The sequence below is a fragment of the Zalophus californianus genome, chromosome 10 (assembly GCF_009762305.2).
Source record: "Zalophus californianus isolate mZalCal1 chromosome 10, mZalCal1.pri.v2, whole genome shotgun sequence".
Classification (NCBI taxonomy): domain Eukaryota; kingdom Metazoa; phylum Chordata; class Mammalia; order Carnivora; family Otariidae; genus Zalophus; species Zalophus californianus.
The window spans coordinates 59,961,142-59,977,073 of NC_045604.1; the positions used below are offsets into that span (position 1 = coordinate 59,961,142).

The window sequence follows — 15,932 nt, forward strand, 5'->3', positions numbered from 1 at the left end:
TATCCCCAGCATCTAAGGTTAAGGATTATTGGACACGTAGGAAGTATTTAGTAAATGTTAAATAAGTGTCTGTATGAATTAATGAATGGAATCTCCAGACAGGGTTTATTCCAAAACCTCTTTTGGGCCATGATGTGGTTTTCAGATACAGTTTGCCTGTTCAAACTGATTGATACCCACTGGAAATAATGATCTGTATTGAATATCTATTTGTGCTGTTTTAATTTTTTTAGTAGCAAGAGGATTTCTTGTGCAAAATAATTAATAATAATTAATAACTAATAATCAATATAATTATTAAAATATATAAAATTATATTATTGTAATTTTATATTTATATAAATATAATATAATAATAATTAATAATTAATAACTAATAATAATTAATGATTATTTCCAGCAGGGTCTGGTAGCCCAGTCATAATTTACTGTAACCTGCTATATGTAAAGAGTATGGTTGACACTTTGAAAAGGGTAAATGAGGGTTTAAAATGTTCATATTTCAAGAATTTTTGGGTCATGAAGTAGAAAATACTGGAGACGGACCTATTTTTATACAAGGGTTTTCAGTTTTCTAAGGATAAATGCTGAGGCAAAAATTTGTGCTTTTTCTGAGTAATACACAACAGCAGTAGATAAAGACTTCCTCATTTAGCGAATGAATATGCCAAATAGCAAAGCAAGGAACTCCCTCTTAATTAAGAAACAATTGAAATAATTCCCTATTCATGCAAGATGCTTTTATTCAAATGCGTCCTAAAATTTCCTGAATTTTTAGAAATAGTAATAGTTTAATGTCTATTATACACCAAGCATTATTCCAAGTCCCTTATGTGTATTGATTGATTTAATCCTCTAAGTGCCTTAGCCTATGATTTATGAAGAAGAAATACTATTGCTATCTAACCCATTTTAGAAAAATGAGACAGAGAGTTTCTTACAACTTAGAGTTGTCTTGGTCACCTCCCTTCAGGACTGTGCTCTAAGCAAAAAAATTTCCTGACTCATGGTGATAACTGAACAGAGCCTTCAAAAGGACCTGAGATAGCAGTGTTTGGTGGAAAAGAACATGGGATTAAAAAGTCATAAGAACTCTGTTCAGGTTCCAGCACCACAGTTAAACAGATATATGTTTTCATTCTTCAGTTTCCATATTCTCATTTATAAATGGGGTTTCTAATAATTCATAGTAACATCAACTTTTTGTCACCATTAAATGGATGTAGAAAGAGTTTTCTAGACTACTCAATACTATTATGCTTTATTTTTTTTGTAAAGAAAAATAAGTGTGGGCATAGAACTATGATTTCAAATTACAGATGATTACATCTAAGATTGGTTTAAGATTAAGGGTAACGAAGGTTGTGTGCCATGTAAATTAAAGTAAAACTGGACCTTTTCTTCAAGGATCTCAAGGTTTTGCCAAGTGAAGCAGAATAAATACCTCTATGTTTACAAGCAACATGAATTAATAGAGAATACTTTTTAAAAGTTGTAAAACTCAGAATGATACTACTTTACTCACAATCATCATTTTAAAATTTGTTTTAGCTTTTGAAACAATCTCAAAGATACGATAAAGTTGCAGGTGTGGAAAAAAGAACTGTTTTTTTTTTGTCATTTGCAAATAAATTGCCAACCTTAGGCCCTATTATCCCTGAATACTTTGGTGCATATTACCTACAAATAAGCATACTTTTAACCATAATGCAACCATCAACATTAGGAAATTGGCATTGATATATTACTATCATCTAATCCTCAGATCCCAGTCAAGTTTTGCCAGTTGTTCCAATAATGTCCTTTATATTTAAGACATCTTTGAAATCTTGTCATGCTTTCTGTCATCCTTTCCTTGGGCACATGCCCCTTTTGTGTTTTATATTATCATTATGTGGGCATATCTCTTATCGTTCAACTGAACTATAAATTCCTTATTAGTAGGATTTTTATATTCCATGTTTAACATAATGGTTTGTATATAACAATCATAATAATTACTAATTAAAGAGTGACCTGTTTTTGTTCTTGGTATGGTTTTATAATTGAGGGAGGTGAAAATTTTTATATCACTGTATTTCAAATGTTGTACTTTTTTCAAAGATCAGTGTAAATGTGATGATTTCAGAAATATTTCTTCAAAGATTCAGAATTACTATGTAAATATTTAACCATTACTATTCCAGAAATATTTCATTAATTATGTGTGATTTTTCAAATAATAGTTTGAATTAAAATAGGAACATTCTGTTGTAGGGCAAACTGAGCATGTTTGTTTCCTTCATGTTGATGTAATTTTGGAGATTATTGCCTCAAGAGCCCCTGGTGGCTAGAGAAATCTTGCCTTTTCTTAGATTACCTTGAATATTTTGAGTGTCCCTCCAGTGGACTGACAAGAAGCTTGGGCTTTCTTTTCTTAGTTGATACTAAATAATATGTCCTTCGGTGAACCCAAGATGAACCCAACACCGTAGAACCAGTTATAGTTTATTTTTTAGTGCACAGTGCAGATAATTTTTTCTATGTTTTTCAGTTGCTAATAGCCTGTATGTTTACATATGACTGATAAAAATAAGGCAGCATGCTTTATGAATGCACATCTCTGGTGTACCTTGGTGGGGGTCCTTCCTACTTCCTACAGACTCTCCTCAACTTTTACAACAGTATCATAGCTAGATTAAAATATGCCATAGTTTCATTCAGCATGACATAATATAAACATGCTTTTAATACTCTGTCCCTCCTCCCAAACTCCAATCACACAAGGGCATACCCAGAAGAAGTTGTAGTTCTAACTGCATGAAACCAATGAGTTTGCTATTCCATAGGGGACTGGGATTCTACCTGTTTTCATCTACAGTACATTCATTAGGGGCAGCCCAGCACCCCATGTAACTCAAATAGAAGTTTTATATCTGCTAGATGCTATTTAATGGTGTTAAATGAAGGAATGAATGAATGAATGAATGAACTGTTTGAAACAGAAGCTCAGCACAGTAAAATACTCAGTTTATTTATCACTCCAGCTCCCTTCCCTTGCACACTCCCAGCTTCCTAATTCACCTATACGTGGAGATTAAGCCATCTGATTAATATGCACAAGTTTTTCTTCATTTCTCACTCCCATCTTCTCTTTATCTAAACCAATTCTAGGAATACCTTTGTGTCCTCTTATGTTCCAACCGGTGAGCCGTTCTCATTCTGCACTTGTTTCCTCCCCCAGCTCTCCTTTGTCAAAGCATGCTCAGATGTCCCTCAGATTTAAAAGAAAGATAAATAAATAATTTACTCTATTTATTTACTCATTAAATATTCATTATTTATTTCATTAAAAATATTTACAGAATGCTAACTAAATGTCAAGCACTGGTGCTACGACCAGTGCTCAGTAGTAATGGCTTCCGTGCTTTGATTCCTCCAGTTTTCATGATGATGCCTTCCTCTGGTTCACGTACACACACACTCAGAAATAGAGAGAAGGAAAGAGAGCAGTGTACCCACAGATGGGCTCTGAAAACATGTAATCAGCAGGGAAAGCATCTCTGAGGAAGGGACATTTGGAGTGAAAGTAGGAGTCACCAAAAAAGGAAATGAAAGTGTTCTAAGCAGAGAGAACAGTGTGTGCCAAGATTTGGGAACATGAAAGAGGAGTTAGCCCACTGGGGAGAAGAAAGTATGTGTGAGTAAATAGCTCGGGAAGGAGTGGGCAGGAGGAGAGATGTGGGAGCAGGCAGTGGCTAGGTTTAGCTAGGGATTTTAGGACATTTTAAGAGAATTGTGGAATTAAAAATTTTTCCCTTTAATTCTGTCAATTTTGCATCCTGTATTTGGAGGCTTTCTTATTAGACCCATATGCACTTAGATGTATCTTTCTATTGAAGGTTGCATTTATCATTATGAAATTCTTTCCTCTGGTAATACTTGGTCTTGAAGTTTATTTTAACTGATACTTAAATGGCTATTCTACCATTCTGATACTTACTGTTTGCATGGGTTTTCTTGTTCTATCCATGTACTTACAACTTACCTTTGTCTTTATGTTAGAATCGCTTATGTTAGAATGTCTTGTAGGTAGTATATATTTTGGTCTTGCTTTTTTATCTACTCTGATAGTCTTTTCCTTCTTGGAACATTTACATTGTTAACATTTAATGTAATTATTGTTATGGTTGGATTTAGGTCTGTAATTTTTTGTTTGTTCCTCGGCTGTTGTCCTCTGTCCTATATGTATGTATGCATATATATATTTAACTTGTTGCTCTAGGAATTACAATATACATTCCTAACCTTTGACACTCTATTTACCCGGAGTTAACATTATAAAATGTAGAAACCTCGATGATACCATATAGGGCTTTTTATTGTCCCTCCTACATATTTAGTGCTTTCGTTGTCATATGAGTAATGCTTACGGGATATGTACAACTCCATGAGACACTGGCGTAATTTTTGTTTTAAATGGTAATATGTATTTAAGGAACTTAAATATAGTCTTTCATATTTACTCACATTTTCGACATTTCTGAGACTCTCCCTTTGTTTTTTTGGTTTTTTTTTGGTGGTAAGAACATTTAACATGAGTCCTCACCTTTTAACAGATTTTTAGGTGTACAACGTATTATTGTTATCTATAGAAACAATGTTGTACAGCACATTTCTAGAATTTTTTTCATCTTGCATAAATGAAATTTTATGTATGTTGATTAGGAACTCCCTGTTTTCCACTGCCCTCAGCCCCTGGCAACCACCATTCTGTTATTTTCTTCTTTGATACCTCATGTAATTGGTGTCCTATAGTATTTATTGTTCGATGTCAGCCTTATTTAACTTAACGTCATACCATCAAGGTCCATCCATGTTGTCACATATTGTAGGATTTCCTGCATTGTTAAAGGCTGAATATTTTCCACTGTATATATGTATATATCATATTTCTTTAAATCTATTCTTCCATCAGTGGACATTTGTTTTTATATCTTGGCTATTGTGAATAGTACTACAATGAACATAGGAGTGCACCATCTCTTTTGAGAACCTAATTTCAATTCTTTTAGATTCCTGGATTATATGGTAGTTCTATTTTTAAGTTTTTGAGGGCCTACCATACTGCTTTCCCTAGCAGCCATACAATTTTGCATCCCAACTGACAGTATACAGTAGTTTCAGTTTCTCCACATCCTCATTAACACTTACTGCCCTTGTGTTTTGTTTTGTTTTTTGTTTGTTTGTTTTGGTAATAGCCATCCTAACAGGTGTGAGATAATACCTCATTGTGGTTTTGATTTGCATTTTCCTGATGACTGGTGATATTGTGCATCTTTTCATATACCCCTTGGCTATTTGTATGTCTCATTGGGAAAAATGTCTATTCAAGTCTTTAGCCTTTTTTATAGCTTGAGCATGAGAGAGTGAGAGAGTGAGTGCAAGCAGGGGGAGAGGGAGAGAGAGAATCTTAAGCAGAGATCATGAGCCAAAATCAAGAGTCAGACGCTTAACCGACTGAGCCACCCAGGTGCCCCAACCTATTTTTTAATCGTGTTATTAGGTTTTTTTGCTATTGAGTTATTGGAGTTCCTTATATATTTTGAAAATTAATCCTATATCAGATACATGGTTTGCCAATATTGTAGTCCCACTTGTTTGTTTTTGCTTTTGTTGGCTGTACTTTTGGTGTCATATCCTCAGTATCCTTGCCAAGACCAATGTCATGAATCTTTTCCCTATGGGTTCTAGGAGTTTTATAGTTTCCAGTCTTACATTTAAGTCTCTGGCTCATTTTGAGTTGATTTTTGTATATGGTATAAGAGTCCAATTTCATTCTTTTGCATGTTCTGACACCATTTGCTGAAGAGTTGTTTTTCTCTATTGTGTATTCTTGGCACCCCGGTTGAAGATTAATTGACTGTATATTTATAGATTTATTTCTGTGCTCTCTGTTCCATTGCTCTATATATGTCTTTATGCCAGTATCATATTGTTTTAATTACAGCAACTTTGTAATATAATTTGAAATTAGGAAGTGTGATGCCTCTAGATTGGTTCTTCTTTTTCAAAATTGTTTTATCTGATTGGGGCCTTTTATTGTTCCAAATGAATTTTAGATTTGTTTAGATTTATTTTTGTTAAAAAAAAAAAGCAGTTGAGATTTTTCATTGAATCTGTAGATGGCTTTGGGCAAAATTAACATCTCAACAATATTTAGTCTTCTAATCCATGAACATAGAATATGTCATCCTTACTTTCTTTCATCAATGCTTTGTAGTTTTCAGTGTTTAAGTCTTTCATTTCCTTAATTAAATTTATGCCTAAATATTTTATTCTTTTTGATGTTATTATAGATAGGATTATTTTCTTAATTTCCTTTTCAGATAGTTCATCATTAGTGTAGAGAAACACGACTGATGTTTTTGCATGTTGATTTCGTGTCCTTTGGATGTTTGGTAGATGGGGCGCCTGGGTGGCTCAGTCAGTTAAGCATCCAACTCTTGATTTCAACTTAGGTCATGATCTCAGGGTTGTGAGATCAAACCCTGCGTTGAGCTCTATGCTCAGCAGGGAGTCTGCTTGAGATTCTCTCTCTCTAAAAATAAATATATAAATCTTTAAAAATAAATAAATAAATGTTTGGTGGAATTTGCCAGTGAAACCATCTGGTCCTGGGCTTTTATTTGTTGGGAGATTTTTGATTACCGATTCGTTCTCCTTAGTTATTATAGGTCTGCTCAGACTTTCTTTTTCTTTTTGATTCAGCCTTAGTAGGTTGTATATTCCTAGGAACTTATTTGTTTTTTCCTAGGTTATCCATTTTGTTGGCTTACAATTTTTCTTAGTAGTCTCATGATCCTTTTTATTTTTGTGGCCTCTGTTGTGGTGTCTTCTTTTTAATTTCTGGTTGTATTTATTTGAGTCTTCTCTTTTTTTCTTGGTTATTCTGGCTAAAGGTTTGTTAATTTGGTTATTTTTTTAAAAAATCTCTTAGTTTCACTGATTTTCTTTTCTATTGTTTCTGTATTCTCTATTTTATTTCTGCTCTAATTTTTATTATTTCTCTTTTTCTTCTAACTTTGGATGTAGTTTGTTCTTTTGTAGTTTGTTCCTTGAGGTGTAAAGTTAGGTTGCTTATTTCTTCTTTTTTTTTAGTGTCTGAAAATTTTTTTTTTCTCTTTGGGGCATTCTTTTTATTATTATTATTATGATGTAGTATTCAGCAATTCATTAGTTGCGTATAACACCCAGTGCTCATCACAAGATGGAAGCTGGTGTTTTGAGAAGCTGCTGGAAAAGTTGGGATGCTGTATGTATGGTCTAACTCCTTCACTCCTCAGAGAGGTGCTGGGAGGTAGAATTTATTGCCTGCTTGTTCTTTGGTGAGCCAGGGGAAGTAGCTGTGGCAAGGACCTGCATGCTTTTCAAACTACTACTTGTTCCATGAACCCCCCATGGGACTAGTGAATGCTGCTGCCTGAGACAGGTGAGTTAGAAGTCAATCTCTTTGGTAATAGCCAGAAAAGTTGTGATGCTAGATGTCTAGTCCTAGAAGTAAAGTCTAGTCCTTTACTTCTTAGTGAGAGCTGGGAGCTGGAGTTTGCTGCTCATTCTCTGCACCCTGGGCCAGAGGAGGACTTACGGCAAGTGCCTGTACTCTCATTCAAACTGTTGCTATGTTCTCTGTAGCCCCGATAGGTACCAGTGAATGTTAGATTCTGTCACTTCTCAGAGACAAGTGAGTTAGAAGCTAGACCCTTGGGTAGTAACCAGAAAAAAAAAAAAAAAAAAACGATTACTCTCTGTGCAGTCCAAAATCCTTACTCCTCAGGGAGAAGATGGATGATGGGGGTTGTCTCCCATTTGTACGGCACTGTGCCAGTGGTGGAGATTATGACAAGAGTGTGTCTCAACTTTTCCTATCAGTTTCAATATGGCTTGCTTAATACTTGCCCAGGGTGCAGGAGTCTCTTATCTAGTTTCTGGATTTCTCACAAAGTGAATTGATAAATGTGTCATTATTGTTGTGGTTTTTGTTGAATCTGTGTCCATGTGGGGAAGAAGAGTCCACAGCCTCTTATTTGAGCATCTTGCTAACATCACTCCCTCGTCCTTTGTTCTTAAAGATCAGGTTTCCCTCTAGTATAATTTCCCTTCAGCCTGAGGAATTGTGTTTAATATTCTTTGGGTGAAGATCTTTCCATAGTGAGTTCTTATTTTCTTTTATCTTAGAATGTCTTTATTGACTTTCATTTCCGAATGACATTTTCATTGGATATAGAAATCTGAGTTGACAATTTCTTTCTTTGTGCCTATTAAACATATTCTGTTTACTCCTGGCCTCTACTCTTTCTCATGGTAACATTAAGACATGTCTAGGTATTGTTTTCTTTCTATTTATTGTGATTGAGTTTGATGAACATCTTGATTCTGTACATTTGTGTTTCATCACATTTGGAAAATTTTCTACCTTCCATCATTCAACTCTCAAATATTCTTTCTATCCTATTCTCAATCCTCTCCTTTGAATTTCCAATTACACATATTTTAGACCTTTGGATATTTTCACAATGGTCCCTGCAACTCTGTTCATTTGTTTTCCAATATTCTCTTCTCTCTGTTCATTATATTGGATGCTTTCACTGACTTTTTCCTCTGTCATCTTTATTTCTTTTTTTAAAAATTTTATTTATTTATTTGACAGAAAGAGACACAGCAAAAGAGGGAACACAAGCAGGGGGAGTGGGAGAGGGAGAAGCAGGCTTCCTGCCGAGCGGGGAGCCCAATGCGGGGCTCAATCCCAGGACCCTGGGATCACGACCTGAGTTGAAGGCAGATGCTTAACCGACTGAGCCACCCAGGTGCCCCTGTCAATTTTATTTCAACCCATTCAATAAAAAAGTTTTATTTTCAATAGTGCAATTTTCTTTTTTAGAATTTTCATTTGGTTATTTTTTTAATAAGTAAAGTTCTATTTTATGTGATTATTTTTGACATTCCTTATCTTTTTACTCATTTTTAATATTTTTTTTATGTAGTGGAACATAGTTATAACAGTTGATTTAAAATCTTGTCTGATAACTTGAACATATGAATCACTGGTGTTGGCATCTGCAGGTTTTATTTTCCTTTTTTAGGTGGTCATATTTTCCTGATTTTTTTATATATAGAAAATTTTGTATTGTATCTTGGACAACATAATGTAGTTTTTATATGTGTAATTGTACTTAATTATTTTCTTTTCTGAACAAAACTTAATATTTAAATGAATTTAATACTCTACTGTACAATTTGGTTTTTGTTCAAAAAGAAATTTATTCATTTTTGGAAGCATGTGTTCCCCAGTATTGTGTTTTCTAAACTAGATTAAGGGAAATACTATTGTTCTTTTAGGTCGTGATGAAAAAAGTGTTGCATAATCAAATAAGTTGAGGGAATCATTAACTTAAAGTTAAAAATAAAACTGTATAGTCATATGCCTAATTAAATGGTAATCTTCAGATGGGGAGGCATTTTTAATTGAACCCTTCCTTCAATCAAATTTGTTTTGTTTTGTTTTTCTTTCAAGACCTTCAATCAAATTATTAACGTAGAACAATTTAGTATTTTGTAGTTTGGGAAATGTTACCATAATGCAGTTGAACAGTAAACCCAGACCTTCAGAAATATGTCTATTATGTAATTCCAAGGAAGTATCTATTATGTAGTTATAACTTAATATTGTTACTGTCTTACTTATTAAAAAATAATTGAATATGTAGCCATTTTATGTGTTTTTTTCCACTTACAGTTCTTACTATAGGAATTATTCCATGAAAATGTCATTTTAGAATTTTAGGATACTTATAATAATTGGATATAAATAGTTATTATAAGAAGTCAGTATAATTATTTTAAAGACCTCAAATGTAGGGTTTTCTAGAATAGATGCATGTATAATGTTTAAACTATTTTGTGCTATGGAGAAAAAAAAATCAATTTGAGGAGAATGGCGATTGCTCAGGCTGGTGGGTACAATTTAAAATATTGTTATCTAAAGATGACATTTTAAGTAGGAATTGCAGTTGAGGAAGAAAAGCCATGTGGATGTCCTGGCGATGGTGTCAGCCTAAGGTGTGAAGAGGTCTGATGTATTCAAGGAACAGCGGATGGCTCAAATGAAATGGGAGGGGAGTATAGTCAGAGATAATCAAGGATGTATTGAGGGGACCAGGTCCTCTAGGGCGCTATAGGCCTTTGTAAGATTTTGACTTTTACTCTGAGCAAAATGGGAATTTAATACACACAGAGTTTTAATCAGAGGATTCACATTTTAGAAGGAAACTTTTGACTACTGAAGAATAGATTACGGGGAGCCAAGATGAAATGTCAGAGACTGTTAGGAGGTAAGAGACTATAATGACTTGGACCATAGTAGAAATAGTGGAGCTGATGAGGAGTGGTCAGATTCTGGAAATATTTTGAAGAATAAGTCAACAGAATTTGCTGATGATTTGGATACAGACTATGAGAAAGAGGAATCAAGGGGGATCTCAAGAAATTTGGCCCGGGCAATAGAAACAGTAGGGTTGCCATTAACTGATATGTGGAAGTGCTTTGGCTAAGGATAGGGAAATAAGAATTCTATCGTGGTCCTGTTAGGTTTGAGTTGTCTAGTCATTCATACAAAGGGATATGTGGATATCCTGTCCAGCAGTCTCAAGCCAGAAAGCAGGTGTGGAATGGTCTATCAGTCTGGGTCCACTCAATGAATAGAAACCATGGAGTAATGTATATGGAAGTTTATTATAATGAATGATTAACCTGTGATAGGAGAACACAAGGATGTAAAGAGAACTCTTAAGTGGTACCCTAGAATCGAGGGAGAGTACCCAAGGAAGGAAAAACTTGAAAGGGGAGCTCTCTCACTAAGGCTGGGGTGCAATCTCCCTGGAGAAGGTATGGCTGCAGCCCACTGGTTTGCCTGGGTCATAGCTGGTCCCCAGTCTCTGGGTGAGCAGGAAACAAATTTCTATGTGGCAGGTGAGCCATAGCTGGTCAGCAGATGTGCAGAAGTCAGGATGCTGCCGAGGGCATGAAGTCCAGCGTATACAGTGTCCGTGTTGAGAGAGCCCAGGAAACAAATCTCAGGTCACAGGTGAGCCATGGCTAGTGCATGTGCATATAGGGCATGGTATCCACATCAGGCATGAAGAGGTCAACAGGCCTAGGTGGCATGAGGTTCTGCACTCTGGTGTGAGGCTGCAATTTGGGTGGAGGATCCCCAGGTGTCCTCACACACCTATACTGCTGATTACCTGTGCAGCAGGAGGAAGAAAAGGCAAAGGCCTGTATACTAGAATCAGGAAGAGGAGCCCCCTTCCTCCTGCAGTATCCCTCCAGTGCTTCCTACCCGCAAAGGTTAACATTGTGCTCACTGCATGTGACCTGAGCCTTGCTCATATGAAGGTATCTCCAGAAGGAAAAAGTGATATGTTCATGCTTGTACTTGGCTTGAGTTCTCCTTGGAAATCTTTCAGACTTTATTGTGTTAATAACCTAATTATTAATCTCAGATCCGAAACAGTGTTTGAAAAGGTGTTTGGATAGAGTTTTAATTTTTCCTTACTCGTTTCATAGTGATGTTTGAGGGGACATTTAAATTTTATGTATTAAAAATAATGTTTAAACTCATGTTTTGTTATTAAATATGAGGAATAATCTTATTTACCATTCCACTACTTATCCTAGAGGACAAAAAACATAGCGAACCTGAATCCTCTCCCATAAATACATGCTTTCTTTTTGCCAGATGCTTAAATGTCATCAGACTGTTTTAAAGTAGTTCTATTTGATCTCTGTGAAACAGATGGAAGTATTTGTTATACAAACCTTATTTAGAATGTAATCTTTTTTTCTCCCCTCATTGCATATGTTTGGCAGTCAGCTTTCTTTTCTAGATGTGAATGAATTTTGGGCAGTCTCCAAATCTAAACACACCCTAATTTCAAAAACCTCAATCCTGAGGGCCCAATTCCTGTTTACTGAGGAATTAAAACCTAGTGAAACCACACAGTTACTAAATACAGTACATCCTACTGAGTTTTTTAAAACAAAAGTCTTTATAGTTTATTTGGGGTTAGTGACTGTCATTGAGTTCAGAGAGTAAAGGCCCTTCATAAGCAGTATATAATATTTACAGTTGGTTAAAAATATCTGTTGCTCCCAGTTCTTAACATATCCTCCTTATGTGGCTAGGTGAGTTTGCAAGTTAGGTGGAAAGTGATGGACTGTGGAAAGCGGGTGGAGGAGTAGTTAAGGTGGAGTCCTTATTTTTTCTTTAGCGTTTTGAATGATTAACATCAAGCCAAAAATGTGTCTGTAAGAATGTCCCTGTGTAACTATCAATTGAATTGTTTTTTTCCAGATAATGGTTCAATTTTTCCTTTATTTCATATTCAAGAAATGTTACTGTTAAATATTAAAGTCAAGCCAAACCCTGAAGTGAATCCTATTAGAAGTTCAGGTGAAGAAAAAATATAAAAAATATAGGAAAAGCAAAAAAATCCCACACCACTTTGTAATTAAACAGCTCTAATCCAATTAGAAGGAGAAAAAAAAAAAGCAAGTAGGGTAGAAAGAATTAGAGGTTTAACTTTACACTTCTCAGGATTGGATTTCACAGGCATGCTTTATAGTTTTAGTAATCTTTACTTAGGGTAGTATTGACATACCATAAACTTTAATCTGGAAGAAGGATATAGCACATGTCACAGGATATAGCATCCTCAAAAGTGTATATATACCGTATTACATTAATGAAAATGAATTGGATTAACCATCTGTGTTCCCATAACTTCCTAGAGGTATTTAACTGATTCATGTTTTAAGCAACATTTAATCATTAGTTTCTTCAAACAAATGTGAGAGGAGTATTGGCTTTCTTCACATAGCTATTTTAAAACCATACTCTCATATTTCATTGTTTTATTGAGTTGGTTCATGGAATTCCTGCAAGTATGCTCATTTTCAAGTAAAAATGTGCTTAAGGTGAATTTCAGAATTAAAAAGGGAAAGCTTTAGATCTTGAATCACTTACAGATTGACTCTGTAGACTTAATAAAAACCAGAAATTGCATTTCTTTCTTGTTCATCTAAGATGTGATAATGCCTGCCAAATCATAACATTATTGACTAACTTCTTGATAGCTGTGTTTCTTTTGATGAAGTAACTTTACTCCAGTGAATTCCTTTGGAAAATGAGAGTTAAAATGATTAACACTACTGCATTGGAAAGAAATGATATGGGATTGTTCATATACATTTTCACTTTATTTTAATATGAGATTTTAATTTAATTGGTGATATTAAAATGTTGACTTATTGGAGAACACTTAATATTTTCATGTTCACTATTGGCTTGTAGAGTTTATGGCTATTTACTATTTGCAGGTAAGTTCTCTGAGTACTTCTCTTCCACTTCACCTTCTTGCAGCAAGCGCCCAGCTGCTTGCCCTCCAGTCACCTGGCCTGTCCATTTTTCAGAGCCTCCTGGTCCTTCCACTAGAACAGAATGGACAAAACTCTTCTTTCGGACAGCAGCTTCCTACTGCCATCTCCTCCTAGTGAACATTTCCGAATCTTCAATTCTTATTCCTTCCTTCCTTAGGCAGTCTCCCCTATTATAGACTTAGAGCAACACATACGTCCTCTGTGGAGCACTTGGCCTATTCCACACCCATACACTGATTATCTTTACTCTCATACTCTCTGATATAATGAAAATTCTGTGTCTTTTTCTCCCCCTTAGTATTGCATTGTCTTCACACACAGTAAGCGCTAGAAAAAATTTATTTTTTTTGTAAATAACTGCAAATGTGAATTATAACACTAGCCTTGACAATTTTTCTTAAATAGATTACAATTGAACAACATGGGTTTGAACTGCATGGGTCCACTTCTGCGTAGAACTTTTTTCAATAAATCCATTGAGAAATGTTTTGAAGACTTGCAACAATTTGAAAAAAACTTGCAGATGAACTGTGTAGCCTAGAAATACTGAAAAAAAAAGAAAAATTGAGATAAAAAGAATACTCTATATACAATACATATAACATATAAAATATGAATTAATTGACTTTATGTTGGGGGTGAGTCTTCCTGTCAAATAAGTAATAAGGTTTTGGGGGATTTAAAGGTGAATTTTTGACTGCATGGGAAGTTGGCCCCCCAAACCCTTGTTGTTCAAGGGTCAACTGTATCTTTAAAAATGTTAAGATTTTGATCATTATTTTAATGATGGCATGTATATCAAGGAAGAAACAGTAACTGTGATCAGATATTCCATAATGTTAATTTGAGGTTCAGCTTTTACTTTTACAATGGTAGCACTCTTGCTTTCTTGTCAATTGTGATAGAAAGCCAAATACCTAATGGTGCGTTACAGAATCTGCTACCACAAGTAAAATGTAGTTGCTGAGCTGCTTGGATTGCTGCCTCGCACATTTCCCCAGTGCTCACCTGTTTTCACATCAAGATCGTCTTCCTTGTACATCAATAAAGGAGACAGAAAGAGAGAACTCTGGACCTCCTTCCTGTTTCTGACCTTTTTTCCCCCACCCACCCATTCATCTTGTTTTAAATGACTAGGCCCACTGCAGAAACTAGTCCCTTGAAACTTACCAGGTCACTTCAGAGAGCAGTATTTGCTTTCCAGGTTAACAGTGTTAACACTTACCCTTTCCTTTTTGAGTCTCTTTCCTAAGCTAGTTGCCTATCCTGACTGGGTACCTGTTAGACTCCACCATTAATTTTCCATCCTACCCATCTAATGCTTCTTTATTTTAACAAGTATTTATAATGTTTCTTTTACCAATATGGAAAGAAATTGATGGATAATACAATCTATCTACATATAGAACTTAAATCATCTAATGTATGCACTGGAATATAGAATAGAAGTAACAAAGTGATCCACAATAGTATTGATCCATTTAATTAGGTTAATGCTCGAAAATGATTGAACTAGAAGATATTATGAAGTAGACAGAAATTTGTCCTTTTATTTATAATACCTTAAATATAGCAGCTAAAAATGGCTTTATCACAACTTATAGCATTTTATAAAATGGTAAACACTCGGCAAAGTTGAAGTATATTTTTTTCTTAGATATGCCTTGTGGCTCCATTTCTGAAAAATTCCATGTATAATAATGTGTATATTAAAGTATAGTCTTGAATATTTAAATATTTAAATAATTTATATAAAATAATAGTGTTTATTAATACCCTGAAAAATACTTTATGCTTACATGTTTTGTTTTCCAACTTACGTTTTTGTACATGGTACATTTATAGGAAATGCATTGGGTACCTAGTACCCTGGCCCCCGCAAGAAGAATATTCTTTTGTGGGGCAGATAAAATATGCATAAAAATTTAACTATCATATAAGAATTCATATGTGATGAAATAATAGTTTAACATAAAATATAGTGCACTTTAAGTCCCTCCCCTTAAAAAGGGGAGCAGATCATAAAGGTTGTGATATTTGGGGGAGGGGAGATGTGGTATCCACGTGTAGTTGGGAGCATAAACAAAGCTTATATGGAAAAAATAGGGGAAGGATTGTTGTATTATATATGCCAGATTTCAGACTTCCCTGAGGAGTTTTGATTCAGCTACTGACCTATTATAAATCACAAGCCTGTCTTCAATAGGCACTGACCTGAAACTATGAATTATCCAAGTTTTCTACTACTTGCAAAGAGAGGAGGGGAGAAGAAAAAGGTTATGCTATTATTGCTGTCCTCAAATTCCTTATAAAAGTAGATGGAGAATAAATCCTTAAGCGTTAGAGGAATGACTTGTTTGTTGGCTTAACACTAGCATTGATTCCCTGCTAGTTTTTCTTGTGTTTTAGTTCTAAGTGTAAACCTTGTTTGATAATGGACACACTTGTTTGCAGAT

At 34.8% G+C, this 15,932-nt stretch overlaps 1 protein-coding gene across 1 annotated transcript in view; it reads left to right on the forward strand.

The window, feature by feature from the left end:
- FMN2 (formin 2) overlaps nucleotides 1-15,932 on the forward strand; it is a 370,583-nt gene that overhangs the window by 189,093 nt on the left and 165,558 nt on the right.